Raw genomic sequence first — 21963 nt, forward strand, 5'->3', positions numbered from 1 at the left:
TAATTTTCTTAAAATCCTAATATGCTTGGTATGCAATATTAATAATAAAACTTTCTTATGAATGTGTTGAATACTAAGAAAAGTTTGATGCTTGATGATTGTTTTGAGATATGGAGGTAATAATATCAAAGTCGTGCTAGTTGAGTAGTTGTGAAATTGAGAAATACTTGTGTTGAAGTTTTCAAGTCCCGTAGCATGCACGTATGGTAAACGTTATGCAACAAATTTGAAACATGAGGTGTTATTTGATTGCCTTCCTTACGAGTCGCGGTCGGGGACGAGCGATGGTCTTTTCCTACCAATCTATCCCCCTAGGACCATGCGCGTAGTGGCGAGGTTTTTGATGACTTGTAGATTTTTGTAATAAGTATGTGAGTTCTTTATGACTAATGTTGAGTCCATGGATTATACGCACTCTCACCCTTCCGTCCTTGCTAGCCTCTTCGGTACCGTGCATTGCCCTTTCTCACATTGAGAGTTGGCGCAAACTTCGCCGGTGCATCCAAACCCCGTGATATGATACGCTTTGTCACACATAAACCTCCTTATATCTTCCTCAAAACAGCCACCATACCTACCTATTATGGCATTTCCATAGCCATTCCGAGATATATTTCCATGCAACTTTCCGTCATTCCATTCATCATGACACATTCATCATTGTCATATTGCTTAGCATGATCATGTAGTTGACATAGTATTTGTGGCAAAGCCACCATTCATAATTCTTTCATACATGTCACGCTTGATTCATTGCATATCTCGGTAAACCGCCGGAGGCATTCATATAGAGTCATATTTTGTTCTAAGTATCGAGTTGTAATCATTGAGTTGTAAATAAATAGAAGTGTGATGATCATCATTCATAGAGTATTGTCCCAAAAAAAGAGAAAGACCAAAAAAAGGAAGGCCAAATAAAAAAAGGCCAAATAAAAATATATATAAAAGGGACAATGCTACTATCCGTTTTCCACACTTGTGCTTCAAAGTAGCACCATGATCTTCATGATAGAGAGTCTCTTGTTCTATCACTTTCGTATACGAGTGGGAATTTTTCATTATAGAACTTGTCTTGTATATTCCAACAATGGGCCTCCTCAAGTGCCCTAGGTCTTCGTGAGCAAGCAAGTTGGATGCACACCCAGTAGTTTCTTTTGTTGAGATTTCATACATTTATAGCTCTAGTACATCTGTTGCATGGCAATCCCAACTCCTTGCATTAACATCAATCGGTGGGCATCTCCATAGCCCATTGATTAGCCTCGTTGATGTGAGACTTTCTTCCTTTTTTGTCTTCTCCACATAACCCCCTTCATTATATTCTATTCCACCCGTAGTGCTATGTCCATGGCTCGCGCTCATATATTGCGTGAAAGTTTATAGGTTTGAGATTACTAAAGTATGAAACAATTGCTTGGCTTGTCATCGGGGTTGTGCATGATGAGAGCATTCTTGTGTGACGAAAATGAAACATGACTAAACTATATAATTTTGTATGGATGAACTTTCTTTGGCCATGTTATTTTGAGAAGACATAATTGCTTAGTTAGTATGCTTGAAGTATTATCATTTTTATGTCAATATGAACTTTTGTCTTGAATCTTTCGAATCCGAATATTCATACCACAATTAAGAAGAATTACATTTAAATTATGACAAGTAGCACTCCGCATCAAAAATTATGTTTTTATCATTTACCTACTCGAGGACGAGCATGAATTAAGCTTGGGGATGCGTGATATGTCTCCAACGTATCTATAATTTTTGATTGCTCCATGCTATATTATCTACTATTTTGGACTATATTGGGCTTTATTTTCCACTTTTATATTATTTTTGGGACTAACCTATTAACCGGAGGCCCAGCCTAGAATTGCTGTTTTTTTTGCCTATTTTAGTGTTTCAGAGAAACAAAATATCAAACGGAGTCCAAACGGAATGAAACCTTCGGGAACGTGATTTTCTCATCAGATAAGATCCAATAGACTTGGACCCTCCGTCAAGAAAGCCACGAGGCGGTCACGAGGGTGGAGGGTGCCCCCCTAGGGCGTGCCCCTACCTCGTGGGCCCCTCAAAGCTCCACTGACGTACTCCTTCCTCCTATATATACCTACGTACCCCCAAACGACCAGGGACGGAGCCAAAAACCTAATTCCACCACCGCAACTTTCTGTATCCACGAGATCCCTTCTTGGGGCCTGTTCCGGAGCTCCGCCAGAAGGGGAATCGATCACGGAGGGCTTCTACATCATCATCCAAGCCCCTCCGATGAAGTGTGAGTAGTTTACTTCAGACCTATGGGTCCATAGTTAGTAGCTAGATGACTTCTTCTCTCTTTTTGGATCTCAATACAATGTTCTCCCGCTCTCTCGTGGAGATCTATTCGATGTAATCTTCTTTTTGCGGTGTGTTTGTTGAGACCGACGAATTGTGGGTTTATGATCAGGTTTATCTCTGAATAATATTTGAATCTTCTCTGAATTCTTTTATGTATGATTGGTTATCTTTGCAAGTCTCTTCGAATTATCAGTTTGGTTTGGCCTACTAGATTGGTTTTTCTAGCCATAGGAGAAGTGCTTAGCTCTGGGTTCAGTCTTGCGGTGTCCTTTCCCAGTGACAGAAGGGGCAGCAAGGCACGTATTGTATTGTTGCCATCGAGGATAACAAGATGGGGTTTTTATGATATTGCATGGAACTATCCCTCTACATCATGTCATCTTGCTTAAGGCGTTACTCTGTTTTTAACTTAATACTCTAGATGCATGTTGGATAGCGGTCGGTGAGTGGAGTAATAGTAGTAGATGCAGGCAGGAGTCGGTCTACTTGTCTCGGACGTGATGCCTATATACATGATCATACCTAGATATTCTCATAACTATGCTCAATTCTATCAATTGCTCAACAGCAATTTGTTCTCCCACCGTAGAATACTTATGCTCTTGAGAGAAGCCACTAGTGAAACCTATGGCCCCCGGGTCTCTTACTCATCATATCAATCTCCATCACTTTATTATTGCTTTGCTTTTTTACTTTGCCTTTTACTTTTCACTTTGCATCTGTATACCAAAAATACCAAAAATATTATTTATCATCTCTATCAGATCTCACTTTCGTAAGTGACCGTGAAGGGATTGACAACCCCTAAGCGCGTTGGTTGCATTGAGCTATTGTCTTTGAGTAGGTACGAGGGACTCGCGCGTAGCCTCCTACTGGATTGATACCTTGGTTCTCAAAAACTGAGGGAAATACTTACGCTACTTTGCTTCATCATCCTCTCCTCTTCGGGGAAATCCAACGCAGTGCTCAAGAGGTAGCACCGGACACCAAGGGGAATCAATCCCCATGGAGGCTGGTGGGGAGGGCTGAACTCAGTTCGACCCTCAACCAGACTCAATTCTGAAGACCGAGGCTGTTCCGAAATCCTGCACGCGACCTCCTTCGAAAGAAGGGAGGATGCCTGTTCCCCCGCTGACCCCTATCCAACCAGGGGCATCGGATAATCTGCTGGAAGCGCTGCGAGGCGCTTCCATTGTGGATGAGCACTGTGTCCTTATGGGCACGGTAATTGAAAGGGTTCAGTCCGCCAAGAGTGGACTGACCGAAGCCTGAAGCATCCTGTTAACAGGTTTTGAGGTAAGCAGCGCAAAAAGGAGAAAATCCCAATATAGACAGTAGCCCCTGAGACACTGTCCTGTTTTCGGAAAGAAAAACTGGACAGAGGATCAATCTCCTATTGCAGGAAACTAACTAAGTCTATCTGAAATGTATGCACGGGCGTCGCTGTTAGCCGCGGCCTCGCATACTGCGGAAGTCTCTGGACTAAAGCAGAAACTGGCGGAGGCCGAGGAGGAGCTGGGCCAGGTGAAGAGGCAGCTCCAGGAAAGACAAGGTAAGTAATAACCTATTATGGATTAGAAAAAAGGAAAGAGGAAAATGATATGCAATGATCTGAATACCATGATGTGAACAGAGGCGGCGACCGAGGTCGAGGCCCTGAAAGTGGTCCTGGTCAAAGCCAAGGGGAGGGTTGTCAAGGAGCAGGCCGCCCGTAAGAGGCTCAAGGCCCGGGTCAATGAAGTCCAACAGGAGCTCCAGGACACGATGAAGAAGCGCGAGACCTTGGAACACAATGCGTCGGCTCAAGAGGCCGAACTTGCCGAGGCTCGTAAGAGTGCGGAGGTGGCCCAGATTGAAGCCCAGGGCGCCCTCCATGAGATCCAGGAGGCCAGAAAGATCGCGGTGGGTAAGGCATTCAATATGCAAAGCAGGAGTGTGAATAGGAAATTTCTTTTACTAACCCGGATTCGGAGTTCTCCAGGGGCCTTTGCTGATCTGCCACGCAGTGTGACCGACACTACGGAGTTTTTCCGAGCCGAAGAAGGGAGCTCCATGGAGAAGCTGTTCTGGTCGCAAAATTGCGTGCCAAAACATCCAGTGCCCTTCAGCGATGAGCTGAAGCAGCTGGTCGAGCTGCACATGGTGGCCGAACTGGCCATGAAGGATATGGTAGTCCGGCTGTGGCTAGCCGAAGCTATTCCCAGCAGCTACTTCGGCCTTGTGAAGAAGCTAGTGGATGCTTGTCCTCGAGTAGATGTCATCAAGCAGTCCGTCTGCATCGAGGGCGCGCGTCGGGCCTTCTCTTATTGTAAGGTCTGGTGGGTGAAGCTGGATGTTGTCAAGCTAGCGACCGGGGGGGGGGGGGCGCCGGAGGGCAAGGAGTACCGCACACCTGACTGATACTTCGGCGATGTCTTAGAGGGGTCCCGCATTGTTGGGGATCATTGTGGGAAGGACACCATCTTTGAATGGATGTATGCAAGTTCCCTCTGCCTTGTATGATAAAACAAAGTGTTTAATGCTTTGTTATGTTTTTAAATTTTTACTTCCTGTGCGGCCGTGTTGTATGAAATCTGAGGGTTAACAAGTCGTCTGCTTCTGCCCCCACATAGGTAGTACAGGGGTGTTCGGGATGGAATCTAAACAATCTTGATCCAATTAGATGGTACTTGAAGGAGTTGTTTAGCGCAACGAACCAGGCAACCAGACTATGTGGCTGTAACGCCCTCACTTAGCCATAGGTAATACCCTACGTCCTTCTTGATTGATATTGATGAATATGAGTATTACAAGAGTTGATCTACCTCGAGATCGTAATGGCTAAACCCTATTGGTCTAGCTTGTATGGCTATGATAATGAGTGTCCTATCCGGACTAAGTCCTTCGATTTATATAGACACCGGGAGGATCTAGGGTTACACAATGTCAGTTACAAAGAAGGGAATCTACATATCCAGTCGCCAAGCTTGCCTTCCACGCCAAGGAGAGTCCTGTCCGGACACGGGTGCAGTCTTCGGTCTTCGTATCTTCATAGCCCATCAGTCCGGCCCATGGCTAACAGGCCGGACGCCCGAGGACCCCTTAATCCAGGACTCCCTTAGTCACCGGACAAATGGAACGAAGCTTCTCTGACAACGGTCGGCAACCCACGGCCGAAGAGTTGGCAATCGCTGAGAGAGTTCGAGAAGCCGTCCGTTCCTACGCGGCATGCCTTGCCACGACGGAGCCCGCCAGAGCCCAGACCGCGGCTGCCCACTCCCAGCTAGTGGTGGCCTATTCCAAAGATATGGTGAGATGATTGCCGAGTATGGTGCAATTGATGCCATGGAGCCCCTTCCCCAGGAGACCGTCGGGCACGGGCTGGACATGGAGGCAGCGGCGGAGATTGACGAGCACCAGCCGTAGTAGTACTCTTTGTTTTGTTTAATTAAGAGCGACGGTCTTTAATTTGTTAGAGTAATGTTTAGGTCAACTAGATCTGTTTAATTGCTAAACTTGCTCGATTAAGAAGTGTGGGTGTGTTGTAGTCTCCTTTGTGTACCCAAATTATGCAATGACGTGTATGACAACTGTAACCAGGGAAATTCGAACAAAATTTTTTGACGTTCAAACTCAACATACACGGGTTAAGCTATCTAAATTGTTTGTGATGTTCACATATCGTACACAGTTCTGAATAAGGGACCATGTCTGATGACACTTTGCGCGCCAATTTTTTCGCTGAAGCGATTCCAAATTTTCGACTTCCACGGAAATATCTACCTTCCCGCCCCTCCCCCTTACCAAAAGTCACATTTCCCTTGTTCCCGCCTTCCTTTCCAAGTTGAAACCTTCACTCCTTGTTTGCAGCGCCGCCTCCTCACCGGCGACCGTCCTCCATGCTGCTCGGCCTCGCCTATCCAGGCAGGTAATCCACACCCGACCCCCATCCTCCTTCTCCTTCCACATCCCACATGCCCCGACCGTCGGCGCGACACCTTCCACCCAAATCATCGACCCCTCCACCAAATAAGCACCGCCCTAAGCCATGGTGCACACAGTATAGCCAGGATCCCAAGAACCATTTGGCACCGGAGAAGCAAATCGTGGCCGCATGTGCGGATGAGGTGGCGATGGCTGCGATTCGTGTCAGACCCCCAGATCTTGTAGGAGCACCTCGCTGTCGAGGCCACCATCGACGGCTCGCGCGCCAACGACGCGACGCGGTTGGCTGTTTGGTTCAATTCTGCAGTGCGATGTTCAATTGTTGTGGGTGCATTCTGTTATTGTATACCATGTGAGGAATAGATTGAATTTGGTTGTAGTAAATACATGAGAAAAAATGCAATTGCTATATTTCCAAGTTGTTAAGCATGCTTGGTTTGGTTAACTATCTAATCTTCTATTAGGAGTATGTTATATTGTGCAATGTTGTGCTCAGTTAATGTTTGGTTCATTTGTTGTGGTGTTTAGCTAACTGCTTAGTTCAATTGTGCAATGTGATGTCCAATTGTCATGGGTAGAATTTTGTATTGTTGTGTATGTGAGGAATAAATCAAATTTGGCTGCACTTAATACATGAGAAACATATACAAGTGCTATATTTCCTAGTTCTTAATCATGCTTGGTTTGGATAAATGGGTTTTCTATGTTGCTTGAATTAATCTGATGAATCTGCAATGTGCTTATTTTTCATCAACATATTTTGATGATAGCATGCGAACCCTTACTTAACCTGATGACTAACTACCTTATATGCGTTGCAAGGAAACAATGGGAAACACTGAGGTTTACAATTGAGGTTAGCACATGCATGATCCGTTGTCTAATAACACATTATTGTGCAATTGCAGGAACCATTCTAATATTTAGGTTTTTATTTTAACAATTTGGTCTTCCACATGTAGGTCCTGCTGTCAGAGGTTTTGACCCACTGTTAGACCCTTTTGCATATGGGGAAATGAGTTGTCCATGAATATCATCCAAGTCAAGAAACTCAGAAAGATTGTTAGGATAAAGAAATTAGCGACAAAAAACAACAAGATCTTCGTCTGCACAATGAAGAAGACATCAGTTCACTACAGGATGGTACTAACTACTTGTAACGCCCCGGACACACCCGCCGGTGGTCGTTACTCCTAGCAGAATCTAGACTGACCCCACAGATCAATACTCGTCTTTTCTACGCACTTTGTTGTCACTCATGCGCACCCGGGAGCAACTTCCCAGTCGGTCACCCATCCTGACACTACTCCAAGCTGAGCACGCTTAACTTTGGAGTTCTGTCCGAATGGGCTCCCGGAAAAGAAGGAATTCCTTATTGATATGAGTAGTCTATCATCCCTAATAAGCCAGGCCATCACATACACCCACACTCAGAGGAACCGACGTCCTCGTCGGGCCACAGGAACGTTCCCTCTTGGCACATACGTCTGTGCATCCAGTCCGGTACATGTACCATGTCGTGTGCCACGACGGGTCACAAACGTCATGAACAACATGACCGCGCACCTATCCGCAACCATCCTTGTAACCGCGAGGGTCGGCTCTGATACCAACTTGTAACGCCCCGGACACACCCGCCGGTGGTCGTTACTCCGGGAAGAATCTAGACTGACCCCACAGATCAATACTCGTCTTTTCTACGCACTTTGTCCTCACTCGTGCGCACCCAGAAGCAACTTCCCGGTCGGTCACCCATCCTGACACTACTCCAAGCTGAGCACGCTTAACTTTGGAGTTCTGTCCGAATGGGCTCCCGGAAAAGAAGGAATTCCTTATTGATATGAGTAGTCTATCATCCCTAATAAGTCAGGCCATCACACTACTATACCTTGCCTTTTTAATTCCTTTGCCCCATTTCCAATATAGAGAAGATATTTATGCACATCCTTGTTTTCAGGACTTTCCAAAGCGGTTCACTGATGATTACCTCTCAAACCACCTTATGGTCAGGAGGCAAGGAAGGTTTTCATACAACACCCATGGTTCAATATTGAAGTGTTACTGAAGAGGACGAAGGACAGACGGTCAATCATGCACAAGCACTGGCCTAAAGTTGCAAAGACCTTCAACATGAATGAAGGCTCAATATTTGCCTTCTGCTTTAGCAGTTTTCCACATGAGATGCATCTATCTATATACCATCTATGATGCTAATTTTGAAAGGTTCTACATGTTGCATGTGAAACTTGCTGCTGGTGCAGTTGTGTAATGGGGTAGCTGAGTGCTGAAGCTATATCATGTTGTACTCTTATGTATTTCAATTATGAAATCATGCTTCCTTAATATGGAAATAAAATGTATTATGTGCTTAATATGAATGTCAATTAGATTAATAAATGGATTATTAATAATAGGGCAATTAGCCTGCTAATGGCGAATTAGCCTGCTAATTGGGTTTTGCTATTGCAAACGGTTATTGAAAAAATACCGTGGGCGATGACCTCAGGCAACACACAGAATTTCTAGGAATAAACCGTGTTGGATCAATGAACAATCACACACGACTTTCTCTTGAAAACTGTTTGCGTTAGGCCACCTTTCGCAAACGTTTACCACATAAAAACTGTGTGTGATGGACAGCCTTTGCAACACAGTTTCTTCTACGGACCGTGTGTGATACATTCAATAACGCAAATGATTTAACAGGAAAAATTGTGTGTGATGTACTTGTGAACGAAAACGTTTTCCTTGGACTGACTATGTGGGATGTACATATGAACGTAAATTTTTAGCAAGGACTGACTGTGTGGAATGTACTTGCGACCGAAAACAATTTCGCCTGTATAATTGTATTTTTTTTAGTTCTAATGTACTGTATTTCCGTATTTGTGCGCTCGCCGGTCGCACATGACCTCATTTTGCCGAGCATGTGTGCCAGGAGGGCATATTCCCAACAGTTTCTACGTCGGATGGGAAGGACCCCCCTATCGCCCACACTCACTAGGCGACTGTTCCAAATGCCGTCGCGGAAAGGGGTTAAAAACCGTTTGTATAGCACCTCGCTGTACTAGTGTAAGTCTCCTGGTCTCACACACAAATAAACCAACCAAAGCAAGAATGAAGGTTCAACGAAAGCAAGGAGACAACAAAAACGACATCACTTGCAAATCCTACAATCTTTCCCCCTTTGGCAATGAGACACCAAAAGGGCAGAGAGGACACCTAAGACACATGTGGTAGCTCCCACTACAGAGAGATCATCCATCAAACTACTCCTCATTAGAGTAATCACACTTAAAGTTCTTCTTCTTCATCCAAGCAGCTTCAGGTGTTATGTTCTTATTAGACCCACTCGAGATGTTCTCACCAAGCTTCCTCAGAATCAGCTTGTTGCGCTGGCGACTCTCCTTCTAAGAAACAAGTGTCATATACCGCCCCTCAGCCTGCATGCAAAACAGAGTCTTCATCTTGTCCTTGAGCTTGGTGGCCCAAGATGGATCAGCAGAGAGAGGCTCATACATGTTGGGACTGTCCTCATCCGGAAACTCATCCTCATCCGTTGGCAGCCGCAGGCTTAATGGTAGCGTTAGCCCACTTGTCCTTGAGATGATGTCGAATGGGCCTCATGACGGATCTAGTTGGGAGCCCGAAAATCCACACTAGGAAAGGTCTCCGCCCACTTCTCCCGGATCAAGTAGAACAAGTAAGGTCCATAGATGGGGACCTTATAGTGAAAAACAGTCGACTGAAGCTCACTCCACATGATGTGGGAAATATCAAGCGATCTAGGGCTGCGAATCCGTCCTGTCTCACAAAAGAGAAGCATATCCACCAAATAGGAATGCACCCGGTCCTTGTTTCACATACGCGGAAAAGGGTGTTGCAAAAGATTCTGTGCATAACATCAATAAACAGGTTTAGTACATGAGATACCTCACCAGTGGCAAACACCTTCTCAATAAGTTATGGTAGCAGCTTCTCCTTGGGGGCAGCTTGAGGTTTTTCGTGCGAGCGAAAACCAATGGGCTTCTCAAGCCCCTCATCACGAATGTGCAAAAGATCCATGAAGTCCTTCCAGGTAGCAGACATCCTCTCACCATTGGTCATCCAAGTCATTGTCCGCTCCTCATTAGTGTGGAAGTGTACGGAAGCAAAGAACTGAGCCACAATCTCTGGATTATAGTCAAGATGAAAAGCAATGATTCTCCTAAGGTCAAGCTGCTCCACCATGTCCGGAGGTTCACCAAAATATGCTTAGTCCTTCCTCAGATGATCCATGTCAATCCACTGAACAGGTACATAGATGTTCTTCTTTGCCTTGATCACATCTAGGAAAGTGAGAGTCTATTGCTTGGTCCAGAATAAGTCATTGCCCTTGATATGAGACCTAGGGTTGACATATGGGTTGAGCTTCCGGCATATCTGAAACTCCGCTTGAGGCATCCCATCCAAACTAACAGTGGGCTCCTTGATCTTGGTTGCGGTCGTCTTGAGGTTGCATTTGGGAGCATTGGACCCCTCAGGTACATCTTGATTGCGAAGGCGCTTGGAACTTATATCATGAGAGTGATTCGGGTGTCTGGAACCAGATCCAGAGCCACCACCTATGACACACAATGCAAACACGAGAGAATAGAGAAAGAGGTCATTGCAAAGGCCAAGGCAAACAAAGGAACCACATAGAAATGAGAATTGGTAGGACAAAACAGGGTAGTTGTAGAGCGAGCGGTAGTAAAAATTTACTACCACACCTAGTGCAGTAGTACCGTTCTAGGAGGTGCGGTAGTACCGTAGGACATGTGGTAGTAAAATTTTACTACCACGCCTACCGCGGTAGTACTGCTCCAGGAGGTGCGGTAGTACCATAGGACATGCGGTAGTAGAATTGTACTACCGCGCATACTGCGGTAGTACCGATCCACCAGGCGCGGTAGTACCGCGCGGGACGGATTTTGCAAGAACTGCTGATTTGATCAACGAAATTGTAGATCGGTACTACCGTGGACCAAAACTACCATGTTGTATCCTAGCAAGTAACATTTCTACTGCACAAGTACTCTCCAACCATCAACTCATGCAATGATTTAGCCAAAAATCAAGGCAACCAACTCATATGGCCCCAAACCTAGATTCAAAATTAACGGTGCAAAGACAGAAGAACTAGGGGCAATACCGGGTTCCATAGCATGAGGAAAGGGTGGGGAACGATCCCACTGGTCAGATTGGAAGGAGAGTGGCCGGAGATGGAGATCTGACGAGGTCCTCCGGCATCGTTTCTTGAGAGGAGAGAGAGAGAGAGTCACGAGAGGATAAGGGTTTCACAACCTTAATGATCCTTAGTAGTTGCGAATGCTTGCCAGGGGTCCAATCATAAGTGCATATGATCCAAGTAGAGAAATTATGTTAGCTCATGCCTCTCCCTCATATAAAATTGGAAGAATGATTACTTGTTGTTCTGAAGACCCTAAGAAACACCTTCCTTTCCAATGTGAATTTAGTGATAATGGAATCGTATCTTCTTATGCCAAAGGTGTTCATAATTATTATGATGCTGAAGAAATCTAAGAATTTGTTGCTTTTAAGGGTGCTTATGAAATTGGTTCTTTGATTGAAAAGTATGATGCTACTCTTTACAAATCTGAAAAAAAATCCATACTCAAATATTGCTATGAAAATTATTCTTCTAATGCTTATATTAATTTATATATTGAGGACTTCTCCGCTGTCCAAGAAGAGAATAACATTTTGCAGGAGTCTATGTTAGAAGAAATTGATGAAACTATGAGCTCATTGGATGAAAAAGATGAGGAGGAGAGTGAAGAGCAAAAGGGGAGCCCCCTCTCTGGAGCCCCAAACGGACTCCAGATCTATAGAGGGTAGAGTATTCAACCCAAATTTATAGATTCGACACAAGGGGAGCCAAATAATATTTGAAGGTATTAGCAACTGAGTTGTTAATTCAACCACACCCGGAGATTAATTATCTGCAGCAAAGTGATCAGTAGCACAGTAGTTTGATAGTTTTGATAGTAGTGACAGCAGCAACAGCAACAGTAACAGTAACAATGATAGCAATGATTTTGTAGCAAGTGTAACAGTGATGATAGCAGTAATAACTTAGCAGAAACAATATAAGATAAATTCGTAGGCATTGGATCGGTGACTTGCTGGATGATATTCATCATGTGACAGTTATAACCTAGGGCGATACGGCACTAGCTCCAGTTCATCGATAGAATGTAGGCATGTATTCCGTAAATAGTCATACGTGCTTTATTAAAAGAACTTGAATGACATCTTTTGTCCTACCCTCCCGTGGCAGCGGGGTACATATTGGAAATTAAGGGATATTAAGGCCTCCTTTTAATAGAGAACTGGAACAAAGCATTAACACATAGTGAATACATGAACTCCTCAAACTACGGTCATAACCGAGAGTGGGCCCGGTTGTTGTCACTCCGGGGTTGTCAGATCATAACCGTAGTAGGCGAGTATAACTTGCAAGATCGGATCTAAAACATGGATATAATGATGATTTCATAAATAGTTCAGATATGAAATCATGGCACCCGGGCCCAAAGTGACAAGCAATAAGCATGGCAAAGTCATCGCAACATCAATCTAAGAACATAGTGGATACTAGGGATTAGGCCTAACAAAACTAACTCGATTACATGATGAATCTCATCGAACTCCTCACTGACCAGTGAGCCTACGAAGGAATTACTCACTCCCTGTTGGGAGCATCATGGAATTGGCAATGGAGACGGGTTGGTGATGACGAAGAACGAAGATCCCCCTCTCCGGAGCCCCAAACGGACTCCAGATCTGCCCCCCCCGACGAAGAACAGGGCGCGGTGGCGGCTCCATCTCATGAATCATGATAATTCTTTCTCCCTGATTTTTTCTCTGAAAATAGGAATTTATAGTGTCAGGGTTGAGGTCTGCGGGGCCACCATGTGGGTACTGAAGGAAATATGCCCTAGAGAAAATAATAAAGTTGTTATTTATATTTCCTTATATCATGATAAATGTTTATTGTTCATGATAGAATTGTATTAACCGGAAACTTAGTACATGTGTGAATACATAGACAAAACAGCGTGTCCCTAGTATGCCTCTTCTTTGACTAACTCGTTAATCAAAGATGGTTAAGTTTCCTAGCCATGGACAAAGAGTTTTCATTTGATAAATGGGATCACATCATTAGAGAATGATGTGATTGACTTGACCCATCCGTTAGCTTAGCAGGATGATCATTTAGTTTGTTGCTATTGCATTCTTCATGACTTATACATGTTCCTATGACTATGAGATTATGCAACTCCCAAATACCGGAGGAACACTTAGTGTGCTACCAAATGTCACAACATAACTAGGTGATTATAAAGGTGCTCTACAGGTGTCTCCGATGGTGTTTGTTGAGTTGGCATAGATCGAGATTAGGATTTGTCACTCCGAGTATCGGAGAGGTATCTCTGGGCCCTCTCGATAATGCACATCACTATAAGCCTCGCAAGCAATGTGACTAATGAGTTAGTTATGGGATGTTGCATTACAGAATGAGTACAGAGACTTGCTAGTAACGATATTGAACTAGGTATGATGATACCGATGATCGAATCTCGGGAAAGTAACATACTAATGACAAAGGGAACAAACTATGTTGTTATGCGGCTTGACCGATAAAGATCTTCGTAGAATATGCAGGAACCAATATGAGCATCCAGGTTTTGCTATTGGTTATTGACAAGAGATGAGTCTCGGTCATGTCTACATAGTTCTCGAACCCGTAGGGTCCGCATGCTTAACGTTCGGTGACGATTTGTATTATGAGTTTGTGTTTTTTGATGTACCGAAGGTAGTTCGGAGTCCCCGATATGATCATGGACATGACGAGGAGTCTCGTAATGGTCGAGACATAAAGATCAATATATTGGAAGCCTATATTTGGACATCAGAATGGTTCCGAGTGAGTTCGGGCATATACCGGAGTACCGGGAGGTTACCGGAACCCCCCGGGAAGTATATGGGCCTTATTGGGCCATAGTGGGAGAGAGGAGAAGGAAGCCTATTAGGGGGCGCCCCCAAGCCCAATCCTAATTGGGTGGGGGCCGGCCCCCCTTTCCTTCCTCCTTCCTCCCCCTTCCTTCCTCTCCTAGTCCAACTACGGAAGGGGGGAATCCTACTCCTGGTGGGAGTAGGATTCCTCCAGGGCACGCCATAGAGGGCCGACACTCCCCCCTCCTCCACTCCTTTATATACGGGGGAGGGGGGCACCCCATAGACACAGAAGTTGACATTGTTTAGCCATGTGCGGTGACCCCCTCCACAATAATCCACCTCGGTCATATCCTTGCAGTGCTTAGGCAAAGCCATGCACCGGTAGCTTCATCATCACCGTCTTCACGCCGTCGTGCTGACGAAACTCTCCCTCGACACTCAGCTGGATCTAGATTTCACGGGACGTTGCCGAGCTAAATGTGTGCAGATCGCGGCGGTGTCATACCTTCGGTGCTAGGATCGGTCGGATCGTGAAGACGTATGACTACATCAACCGCGTTGTCATAACGCTTCCGCTTACGGTCTATGAGGGTACGTGGACAACACTCTTCCCCTCTCGTTGCTATGCATCACCTAGATGGATCTTGCGTGTGCGTAGGATTTTTTTGAAATTACTACGTTCCCCAATAGTGGCATCAGAGCCAGGTCTATGCGTAGATGTTATATGCACGAGTATAACATAAAGGAATTGTGTGCCTGGGTATATACATATTGCTTGCCGTCACTAGTTGATTCTTGATTCAGCGGTATTGTTGGATGAAGCGGCTCAAACCGACATTACGCGTACACTTACGCGAGACTGGTTCTACCGATGTGCTTCACACAGAGGTGGCTGGTAGGTGTCAGTTTCTCCAACTTTAGTTAAATCAGATTCAATGAACAGGGTTCTTTCTGAAGATCAAAAAGCAATCACTATACAACATTGTGGTTTTTTGATGCGTAGGTAAGAACGGTTCTTGCTCAGCACGTAGCAGCCATGTAAAACTTGCAACAACAAACTAGAGGACGTCTAACTTGTTTTTGTAGGGCATGTCGTGATGTGATATGATATGTTCAAGACATGGTGCTAAATTTTATTGTATGAGATGATCATGTTTTGTAACATAGTTATCGACAACTGGACAGAGCCATATGGTTGTCGCTTTATTGTATGAAATGCAATGGCCATCTAATTGCTTTACTTTATCACTAAGCGGTAGCGATAGTCGTGGAGGCAATAGTTGGCGAGATGAAAACGATGCTTCGATGGAGATCAAGGTGTCAAGCCGGTGACAATGGTGATCTTGACGGTACTTCGGAGATGGAGACCAAATGCACAAGATGATGATGGCCACCGTGGGGCTATCGCACAATGGTTTCAAGTTCTTGGAGGGCCGCTTTAAAGGACTCGAGGGCTATGCTGTGGGCTGGATGACTAAGAGTCGTCGCGGCAAGCTCTACATCGACGATGCAGGCTGGGGCCCTGAGGCCGGCTCAGTTGAGTACGGGTACCGGGTCCCCTTTGGTGGTGTACACGTTTTCATCGGCAAGATCGGTGAACCGGGCCCTGAGGCGGACATCTGCACCGACCTCGTCGAAACGGCTCAGCGTGCGCGATCTGCCCGGGTTAAACCGGCTATGAAGCGTGCCTTCGTGGGAGTCATCCATGGAGGAAGTTATGAGGATGGATCGGAATCTGGCGGCGAGACCGTCGTTTATTCCAGCGACGAGTCATCAACCGGAGAAACCGAATCTCTATACCAGTTACAAGATGGCCGGATTGGGGGCTGTTCCGATGGCGACAGTATTCCGGACCCCTCTGATCTACCCAACCGAGTTGGAATATTCATGGTCGGCACACAAGCAGCGCTTCATTCTTCGGCCCCTGCGCCAATGACCTCCGGTTCAGTAGCGGCGACGGCTGCCGGGGCAGGAGGCTCTGCACGCCCGCCGGCTCAAGTTCTATCAGATCTATTTGATGCATTGGCTGTGCTTATGGCAGAAGCTAACCCGGCGGATCAGGACGTCCACAATGCGGAGATTGCAAAGGTGAGGGAACAGATCACCCAGGCCAAGGCGTACCTGGCAGCTGAGAATGCCAGGATGACCGCAGAGCGGGCCGCTTTAGACGCACAAGCCTACAGGCTAATGTTGGACCAGAACGCGTCGCATGAAGTCATGAAGAGGAAGTACCGGTCCCGTTTGCCTTCGGTTTTCGAGGCCAGAGACCTTTTCAACACCCCAGGAGCAGGAACCAGTAATCCGCTGGATGTAAACCGGGCGGAAGCTCCTGGGACTGGCATGCCGGTTCATCCCCGTCTGATGAATCCGCTTCGTCAAAACACTGTTATACCTCAGGCTATTTCAACACCTCCGAGTCACTACTCCAACCCAATGGACAATCTCGTTGCCGCTGCTGGATGACTGGAGGCCATTCCAATTGAAGGTGACTCGCCGCAGACGGTAGAGACGCGACAGGTCAAGGAGCTTCTTAGGACAGCTTTGGTCCAACAGGAAGCATACTCGTACAGCCGCGACCGGATCCACTCGACCCCTCGTCCAAGCCGGAGCTATAGCAGGCATATGGATGAACCGGCAGTGTCAAGTACTGAACGACGTGGAGCACCCCGCGGCAACAACCCGGCGGGGGGTGCTGATAACGCTCAGGAAGTGGTGGACCGGGCCCGAGCGCACAGGGAGGCCGAGTTAGCCGCACAGTATCAGGCTCGGCAGCTTACGCCGGTTCGTCCAACTATCTCGTTCGAACCTGGTGTTACTTCTAGTTCTTTGGGGGTGCCTTGCCTTGTCCCCGCTTTACGCAATGTGCGCCTGCCCAAGGATTTCAAAGGCCCGCGCAAGGTGCCAAATTACACGGCAGATCAACCTCCAAAGACATGGGTGGAGAGCTATGAGATGGCCATGGAGATGCTTGATGTGGATGATGCGGCATGTGGGAAGTACTTCACCATGATGCTCGAAGGAACGGCCCGTACTTGGTTAAAAAGCTTACCGGCCAATTCTATCAGTTCATGGGCCCAATTATGAGCCCGGTTTATCAGTAATTTCAAGGATACATGTAAGCAGCCTACGTCGGTAGTGGACTTAGCTGCCTGCGTCTAGGAGGAAGGAGAATCAACGACTCATTGGGTGCGCCGGGTCTCACAAGTGTTGCATTCATCAGACCGCATCAACGCGGACACTGCAGTCATAACCCTAGAAGGCAACTGCCGGTTTGGGCCCCTAAAGCTGAAGTTGGGACGGATGAAGCGCCATTGCACTGACATGGGGACCGTCATGGCCGCTTTGGTAAAGTATGCTGATTCCGATAGTACCAAGGATCCTGAGTCCGACGATGACAAGGCAGGGAAGGGAAAGAGGAACAACAACCCCAAAGGTCAGTAGCATCACTCGGCAGGCAATGGTAGCGGAGGCAAGCGTAAAGCAGATGGCAACATGGACTTTGTGGCTAATACCAACGCGCAGGACAAGGGCCAACGACGCAAGGGTAAACCGCCGAATCGCAGTGGGGCGCCCAACCCTAACCCGGACCGCCTAAATTATATACTGAACCAGCCCTGTCCAAAGCATGGGACGAAGGAGGTGCCAGCAAACCACCTTTGGAAGGATTGCTACATTATGCAGGAGTTCAAGAATTCTAATGCTTTCCGGTATGATCACGGCTCCGGTGGTGGCTCAGGATCGGGCCGGGATACGGTGGAGGAAATTCCGGTTCAGGATTCAATGGTAATCCGGGTGGACATAACAATCAACATAATCAGAACAAGCAGGGTCGTTACAACCAGCAGCAGCAACATTCGGGTTACGAGAGCAACCCAAAGCAGTTGAGTAGTGGGCAGTACCATGTCTTCACCACTAGCTTGGACAAGCGAGACCGGAAGGTTTAGAGGTGGGCAGTCAACTCTGTTGAACCGGCCGTGCCTCGTTATCTACGTTGGTCTGAACAGCCAATCATATGGAGCAGAGAGGATCACCCTCCCCGGGTTGATAATCCGGGTCAGTTAGCTCTGGTGGTGGTGCCTCAGGTGGGAGGTTACAAGTTCACCAAGGTGCTCATGGATGGAGGGAGCAGCATTAATATATTGTACTATGAGACCTTCCGTCGTATGGGACTAACAGATAAAAATCTCAAACCGTCCAATACGGTGTTCCATGGTGTGGTACCTGGCAAGTCAGCATATCCTGTTGGTAAGATAGCTCTGGAAGTGGCTTTTGGAGATTATCATGATTCCAGGTCGGAGACATTAACGTTTGAAGTGGTAAAAATCCAAAGTCCATATCATGCCCTGTTTGGGCGACCGGCCTACACCAAGTTTATGGCCCGGCCCTATTATGTGTATTTACAGCTCAAAATGCCGGGTCATAAGGGGACAATAACGGTTCACGGAAGTCGTAAAATCACTTTGGAGTGCGAGGAAGGAGATGCGGCCTACGCAGAGTCGGTTTGTGCCATCGAGGAATTGAAATTTTGTAAGGACAATGTTGACCCGGCAGACACGACTCCGTTGAAAAAGCCAACTACGGCGCATGATCCGGCCCTGAAGTTCAAATCGGCAGCTGAAACTAAGCTTGTTGACTTCGTGCCTGGCGATTCGTCCAAGCAGTTCAGCATCAGTGCCAACTTGGATCCAAAATAGGAAAGCGCGCTCATCGAGTTCATCCGTGAGAATCGGGACATTTTTGCATGGAAGCCCTCTGACATGCCAGGTGTACCGAGGCAACTCGCTGAGCACACCCTTAATGTGGATCCTAAATACGAACCGGTGAAACAGTTCCTCCGCCGGTTTAATGAAGAAAGGCACAAGGCGATTGGAGAAGAGGTAGCTAGGCTCTTAGCAACTGGCTTTATTATTGAAGTTTTCCACCCTGAGTGGCTTGCCAATCCGGTGCTGGTCCTTAAGAAAAACGGCAGCTGGTGCATGTGTGTGGATTACACAGATCTTAATAAGGCTTGTCCAGCAGATCCTTTTGCCCTCCCCCGTATTGATCAAATTATTGATGCTACGGCGGGTTGTGAGCGTTTGAGTTTTTGGATGCATATTCTGGCTATCATCAGATCAAAATGGCAGTTAAGGACCAAGAGAAGACGACATTCATAACTCACTTTGGAGCCTTTCTGCTATGTGTCGATGCCCTTTGGGCTCAAGAGTGCCCAGGCAACTTATCAACGGTGTGTACAAAATTTTCTTCAAAATTGTCCTCACAAGCAGATATGGTGCTGCTAATGCTCATGCGGTCCGTGTGGCTATTGTGGTGGAGCGAAAAGAGGCAGGCAAGGAGCATCCGGTTCAACGTCCGGTCTATTATATCAGCGAGGTACTTATTGAGTCCAAGCAGAGGTATCTGCATTGGCAGAAGCTGGTATATGGTGTTTTTATGGCAAGCCGAAAGCTTAAACAATACTTCCAAGGGCATCCCATTACGGTAGTCAGTTCTGCTCTCTTGGGCGATATCATCCAGAACCGGGAAGCGACTGGCCAGATTGCCAAGTGGGCTATAGAACTTGGGCCGCACGGGTTAAAGTACATGCCGCGGACGGCGGTTAAGTCTCAAGAACTTGTTGATTTCATCAATGATTGGACGGAACTGCAAGCACCTCAAGACAAACCGGACCACACATATTGGACCATCCATTTTGACGGATCCAGGCAATTGGAGGGCTCAGGGGCTGGGGTCGTATTAACTTCCCCACGAGGTGATAAGTTCTGTTACATTCTCCACCTAATGTTCCCTTGTACTAACAATGCAGCTGAGTATGAAGCCTTGCTCCATGGTCTCCGGATGGCTAGAGAGATGAATCTAAGTCGAGTTAAGTGCCTCGGTGACTTGGACCTTGTGGCTCAGCAGGTGTCCGGCACTTGGGACTCCAAGGACCCACTCATGGCAGCATATCGTCGTGAGGTGGATACTGTTGCAGGTCAATTTAAAGGCTATCAGGTGGACCACGTGGACCGACGGAAGAACGAAGCAGCGGACGCTTTAAGCCGGCTGGGTTCTCAGCGCAAACCAGTCCCGCCTAATGTTTTCCTCGATGTGCTGCACAACCCGTCGGTCAAGCTCCCTGGTGAAGCGGATTTGGCTATTCCTGATCCGGAGGCTCAATTGGTGGCAGCTCTTCATGTTATTCTGGATTGGACGCTTCCTTACCTTGCGTACAAGAACTGAGGCGAGTTACCAGAGGATGAGACTCTGGCCCGACAGATAATCCGGCGATCCAAGTCCATGACTATTGTCAATGGCGAGTTGCATCATTGCAGTGTGTGAGGGGCGTTTCAACGCTGTGTGTCTCCTGAAGAAGGGTGTGAAATTTTGTGTGAGATCCACGAAGGAGATTGTGGTCACCACGCCGGTTCAAAATCTTTGGTGGCTAAAGCGTTCCGCCATGGCTTCTATTGGTTAACTGCTCATGCTAATGCGGAGGATCTGGTCAGACGATGTGACGGTTGCCAAAAGTTTTCAAGACGTGCTCATGTGCCGGCTCAAGAATTAAGAATGATTCCAGTCACTTGGCCGTTTGCAACTTGGGGGCTGGATATGGTTGGACCTTTCAAAAGGTCCAAGGATAAGAAGACCCACCTCCTGGTGGCGGTTGACAAGTTTACAAAGTGGGTGGAGGCAGAACCTGTTAGCAAGTGTGATGCGGCCATGACGGTTCAGTTCATCAAAAAAGTGATTTTCCGGTTTGGCTTTCCACATAGTATCATCACAGATAATGGTACCAATTTGTCTAAGGGTGCCATGAAGGAGTTCTGCGAACGGGAGCACATCCGGCTTGACGTTTCATCAGTGGCACACCCACAGTCCAATGGTCAAGCAGAAAGGGCTAATCAAGAGATCTTAAGAGGCATCAATCCCCGGCTTATGGTTCCTTTGCAGAGAACACCGGGTTGTTGGGTAGAAGAGTTACCATCTGTGTTATGGAGCATCAATACTACACCCAACAGATCAACAGGATACACACCGTTCTTCATGGTCTACGGAGCGGAGGTGGTTCTACCCAGTGATATCCATCATGATTCACCTCGTGTGGCGGCTTATGTTGAAGCGGAGAACGAGATAGCACGGCAAGACGCTTTGGACCTGTTGGATGAGGAACATGACATAGCAGCCGCCCGCTCGGCGATTTACCAACAGGATCTTCGTCGTTATCATAGTTGCCGAGTCAGAACCAGAACCTTTCAGGAAGGAGATTTGGTTCTTCGGCTCATCCAAGATCAGACTGATATGCATAAGCTATCCCCACCTTGGGAGGGACCTTTCGTGGTCAGCAAGAATCTGCACAACGGGTCATACTATCTGATCGATATTTGAGAGCATAAAGACTCACGTACATCAGAGGAGGAGACCAACAGGCCGTGGAACATAGCTCATCTTCGGCCTTATTATACCTGAGCCATTGGCTCTACTTATGTACATATTACGACGATGTATATATTATGATTAAATATAATAAACCAGAACCTCAGCTAAAGCGGGGTATCTGTTCTTTTACATCATGTGTGGTTACACGGAGTTGCTCTAAAGCGGCCTCCAGTTTACCCCTTGAGTTAGCTTTTCAAAGCATCATGTTATATCACTTGGGGGCTTGGTCGTGTCCGAACCAATGCAACACCTCTTGATAGGCGAGAGCCACCAGATCAC

This window comes from Triticum urartu, chromosome 2, assembly GCF_003073215.2.
Source record: "Triticum urartu cultivar G1812 chromosome 2, Tu2.1, whole genome shotgun sequence".
NCBI classification, from domain to species: domain Eukaryota; kingdom Viridiplantae; phylum Streptophyta; class Magnoliopsida; order Poales; family Poaceae; genus Triticum; species Triticum urartu.